This window comes from Ziziphus jujuba, chromosome 7, assembly GCF_031755915.1.
Source record: "Ziziphus jujuba cultivar Dongzao chromosome 7, ASM3175591v1".
NCBI lineage: Eukaryota > Viridiplantae > Streptophyta > Magnoliopsida > Rosales > Rhamnaceae > Ziziphus > Ziziphus jujuba.
This window is the reverse complement of record NC_083385.1, coordinates 18870587-18876586: the sequence shown is the minus strand read 5'-3', so window position 1 is coordinate 18876586 and position 6000 is coordinate 18870587.

Sequence of the window (6000 nt, the reverse complement as noted above, 5' to 3'; positions counted from 1 at the left end):
TCCACACACTTGAATTAGTCCTCTCTCTATTTGAAACATCTCCACACTATGAGTTGTAACCTTCCTCTTGAATTTGTCTTCAATCTTGATGGCCACATGAAGCATCTCCTCCAATTCTACATATTGTTGTAGTCCACTTGGTTGTCTATCTCAAGATTCAAACCACCCAAAAACCATGCCATGGTTGCCTCATGATCCTCATTCATACTCAGCCTCATCATGAGCATCTCCATCTCTTTATAGTAATCCTCCATGGTCTTACTTCTTTGAGATAATGATTGGAGTTTTTGATACAACAACCTATGATAGTGAGTTGGCATAAATCTCTTCCTCATGGCTCCTTTCATTTGTCGCCAAGTAGTAATCAATTCATCATCAACTCTTCTTCAGCTACTTTGCTCATTAGTCCACCATTGGAGTGCATAATGACCAAATTCCAAAGCGGCCAATTTCACCTTCTTTGCCTCTGAATAGTTGCGCAATCAAATATCATCTCCATACGCTCCTCCCACTCTAGATAAGCCTCCGGATCATTCTTTCCCATAAAAGGTGGTATATTGACCTTAATGTTTCCAAGATCATCATCTTCCTCTCTAGCTTGTCTCCCGTGGGTTTGCCTTCCTTGGAGTGCAAAACTATCTTCAAACTTCTCCTCTAAGTTATCTCCATAATTACCTCTTTCAAAGTCCTCCCTATAATGTCTGCAGCCTCCTTGACCTTGACCTTGGCCTCCATAAAATTCTTGCTTTGGATTCGGTCCACCTTGTGATGTTTCTAACCTGTTTATCCTTTGATCTAGGTGATCAAAGTGAGCATTCATCCTTTGAAGTTGTTCTAAAACCACCATCATGTCAGTAGGTTCACCTCCACTTTCCATAGCTCTAGAATCCGCTTTAAATCACAAGATTCCTCTTCAATATTTCTTAATGAATCACCTCCTCTTCTTAACCTTGAATATGTCATGTTAGTAAAAATAATGAAAAAATCCTTAACAAATTCACTCCCTCATGTGTTTCACTCGAACAAGGTTTCGGCACTCATGTTTGCACATTAGTTTTGGCTTTTGACCCTCTTTTAAGCTCACACTCTTCTGCCTTCTTTTACTCATAAGAATATCTCAAAGTTCTATTAAAACACACTCAAAACAGCGATTAGATCACAAGTATGCCCTAATTAAACTTATCAATAAAACAGTAACTAAAATAATCAATTATCGAGTGAATTGATAAAACCTAGTCTCGGCTTAACTAATCATAAACAAGGTAAATCAACCAGTAATTTTCAAAATTAATAAGGAACAGACCCGAATATTTAAGAAGTCAAAAATTCAAGGATAATATTTATGAAAGAGATTCAAACAACGAATAAGAACAATTTTGAACAAAATATGGAATAGTTGTTGGTTATAATTCTTGTAATTTTAAGTTATTCTTTCAAATTCTTTACCAATTTTAATCCAAACGATTTTAGTACTCAAAATACAAATCTCTAGTAGCTATATAGAATGAATAACAACAACTCCAAATAATCACAATTGAAATTCCACACCAAAACAAACTTAAATATTTTTTTTCAACCTTCCACAAACCGGTCAATGTTCAGTTTTTTTTTTTTAATATTCAATTTCTTTTTCTTTTTTAACATCACTCACAGATTGTAAGCACAAAATTCATCAGCAAGAGACGACACAAAAATTGCAATTCCAAATTCCAAATTTGATGAGAATCCACCCATGTCCACACAACTGACAACCCGCTGGGGTGTAGATCCAGTACAGTTGAAGACCGGGCCAATCACTAAGGCTCAAGCCAAGAGATTTAAGGACAACCTGGATGGTCTTATACAAGGAGTTATCAATTCTCAGAAGGGCTTGTCAATACCCAAAGATTCAAAGCCTATTTTAAGCATCTAAGTGGTGGAGGCTGATATAGACCCGGGTAGCTGTTTTAGTGCATTTATGGAGGCTGGACAGCAAGGAATGGGTTCAAAACTTCTTGAACTCAAATGATATTACTAATAGTTCATGGAAACAGGTCAAGGTAGAAGTAAAAGCAATCAAAGAATCCATTTGTGCATAGGAGGAGTTTTTGGCCGAAATTACTGTATTTGTTGCTAGTTTTACTGTATTTTGTTGATTAAGCGTTTTCTCTTTGTTCCAATCAAGGGAAACGTATGGGAATCATAAATAATCCTATTTGGCATCCTACATGCCACATTAGATTTGATTTGGAGCCCTTACAAGCTGAAAATTGGTCAAATTTAGTTTAGTAGTCAAACTACTCAACTAGTTTCCTAATTTGAATTTGACTTTTTGTTTTAGAAAATTAGTCTTTTATTTGGTTTTTATTTATTTATTTGCTAGACAAATCAACTTAGAAAATTTATTATTTTATTATTTCAATTGTAATTTAATTAATTCTTAATTCAAAATAAGGGAATTAATTGATCCAAATTAGTTTAGGAAAGCATGAAAAATTCGACCACACTTATTTCCTAATTCCTCTTGGTTGAATTTTACCCTAGGCTTTTATGGCTTTATTTTGTTCATTCAAAGCCTATTTAAGGGTTATTTTCAATGAAAAATCACATTTAATATTATTCAAAAATTTATTTGTGAGATAAAATTCTCTTAGTGCTCTTTGAACACCTAAAACACCATTAGAGAGTGAGTGTTTTAGTTTGATGTATCAATAGGACATTCATCACCTATTATGGAATTTTCATCATATACCAAGATTTCTAGTCACAGGTCCTAAAACACCATTAGAAAGTGAGTGTTTTAGTTTGATGTATCAATAGGACATTCGTCACCTATTATGGCATTTTCATTATATACCAAGATTTCTAGTCACAGGTTGATTAGGGGTTGAGGTGACCATAAGAACTTGAACTTAATTTATCAATTTGGGCTAACATAATATGGGTTTAAAAGCAAACCTAGGTTCGTATCAAAATTTCTACCAAACCCGAGACAAAATTTCGACAAAAAAAATTGAAAAAATTTGTAGGTTTTATGCAATATGTTCTCAAACTCTCTCTTTCTTTTTTTTTTTTTTTTGAATATATGAATGTAACCAATTAAGATTAAAATGGGAAATAAAAATAAAAAATAAACCAAATTACTAAGAACCAATATGCAAAGTAACCAACAAACTAGGAAGCAAAAATTTGGCTAAACAAAGAAACAAATTTGGCAATGTAGAAATTTTTTTTTTTTGGTGTTTTTTTTTTTAATGTAGAACATGAAGAAGATAGAAGCAATCTTAACCTAATGCTAAAATTTCAGATTAACACAAGACAAAATAAAACAAATAAGATAGATTAAACCTGAACAAAATTCATTTCTGATACCAAATGTTACAAACCTAAGTCGACTTGCTCTTAAACCTGTATTATATTAGCCCGAATAAAAAATTAAGTTCAGATTTTAATGGTCACCTTAACCCTTAATCAACTTGTGATTAGAAACCTTGGTATATGATGAAAATGCCATGATAAATGATGGATGTCCTATTGATAAGTCAAACTAAAACACTTGATTTCTATTAAGTATTTTAGGTGTTCAAAGGGAACAAAGAGATTTCTTTTCACAAATAATTTTTTAAATAATATCTTAGATGCTTTCTCATTAAAAAATAAGCCCTTAAATAGGCTATAGTCACAAAACAAAACTCTAATTTAGCTAGGTAAAATTCGGCCAACAATAAGGAAACAACAAGGTGTGGTCAAAATTCTCACTTTCTTAATCTAATTTGGATTAATTAATTCCTTTATTTTGAATTATGAATTAATTACTTTACAATAGTAATAATAAAATAACAATTTTCCTAAGTTAATCTGTCGAGAAAATAATCAAATAAAAAGTAAAATAAAAGATAGTTTCCTAAAACAAAAAGTCAAACTCAAATTTGGAAACTAGTTGACTAGTTGACAACTAAGCTATCTTTATCCAATCATCAGCTAGTTTAGGCTCTAAATCAGCTCTAATATGCCTGTCAGCTGAAACAACTTAATTATATATTTCATTTGAAAAAGGTGAGGATTTTTGGAGTCACGAACAACCTCTATTCCTAGGAAAAGCTATCGATCCTAAATCTTTAAGAAAAAAATTGTTATTTACCTATTTGATAAAATTACTACTAAGTTTGCATTTGTGATTTCCACTAGAGTATCATTTACATAGATTAAAACCCACATAAGTCCAGGCATGGTATATAGGAAGAACAGTGAGCTCTTTAGTTGTGATTTTCAAAATACCCATTAATCAATAGTAGCATACAAGTAATCATACCATGCTTTAGAAGCTTGTTTAAGACCATATAAAGATTTCTAAGTTTATTGGTGTAATGGGGTTTCTCAAAATCAATGAAACCTTGGTGGTTGTTCCATGTAAACATTTTCTTTTAGTACTCCATTCAAAAACACATTTTCTTATGTCATCCTATCTTATGGTGTAATGCCCCACTCTCTTGCACTACTGATATTGCCTCCTATTTACCCATTCCGTTTTAAAAGATCATCCATCCTAGGATTGCTTCTATTTGACCACTTTTAACCTAAGAATTTTTTTCAAACCTTGAAGCCATTCCCTTTGAAAAGGCCTTAGCAATAAAAAAAGTTTCTACTTTATGTTTGAACTATCACTGTTCCATATCCAGGCGATGTGAGATTGGATATCAAGAAGCCTTTGCCAATAAGGTAGCCTACTAATGCCTTGCACCCATTCATATATACTCTAGTAGCCTCACAGTGGAACATCATTGGTTGTCACAATCCACCTCAATGTATTATTCACTAATCTTTTCTCTTTTTACCTCTCAACCTTTAGAGTTCACAAACATGACATATGGGCTAATTTTTAAGAGTACAAGAGAAAAAATTACCCAGATTGTAGACTTTTAGTGACAGGGTTGAACATCTCTAACAAATAAATTCTCTAGGCTAAATGAAACTCTTTAGTAACAAGTTTTTCATTGAACCTTTGAATAGTACCATCGAAGTTTTTCTTTAATTTGAATACCCATTTGTTATCAGTCACATTTTTCTTAGGATTCGGTGGTACGAGAAATCCAATTTTTACTTTACATGAGTGCCAGGTATTCACTAATCTTTTCTCTTTTCACCTCTCATCCGTCAAAGTTCACAAACATTATATATGGGCCAATCTTTAAGACTACAAGAGAAAAAATTACCCATATTCTAGACTTTTAGTCATAGGGTTGAATGTCTCTAACAAAATAATTCTCTAGGCTAAATGAAACTCTTTAGCAAGAAGCTTTTCATTCAACCTTTGAATAGTTGATATGAACCTAGGTCGACTCGCACCTAAACCCGTATTATATTAGCCTGGAATTGAAAAATGAAGTTCAAGTTTTTATGATATAATCTAGGTCGACTCGCGTCTAAACCCTTATTATATTAGCCCGAATCTCAATTCAATTCAAGGACTTATGCAAAATCTTAACCCCTAACCAATCTGTGATTAGAAATTTTGGTATAATGAGGACGCCACAGTAGATGATGGATATCCTATTGATAAGTCAAAACTAAAACACTCACTCTCTAATGGTATTTAAGGTGTTCAAAGAGAACAAAGAGAATTCTTTTCTCACAAATAATTTTTTGAATATTATTTAAGGTGATTTTTCATTGAAAATAAACCTTTAAATAGGCTTCGAAAGAACAAAATAAAACCTTAAAATAATTAGAAAATTTCAGCCAACATAGAATCAAATTAGAAAATTGTCTAATTTCATACCCTTTCCTAATCTAATTTGTATTAATTAATTTTCTTATTTTGAATTAAGAATTAATTAATTTAAAATTGAAATAATGAAATAATAACTTTCCTAAGTTAATTTTTCCAGTAAAATAATAAATAGAAACCAAATAAAAGACTAATTTCCTAAAACAAAAAGTCAAAATCAAATTGGGAAACTAATTGACTAGTTTGACCACTAAAGTATTTTTGATCAAATTTCAGCTTGCAAAGGCTCCAAA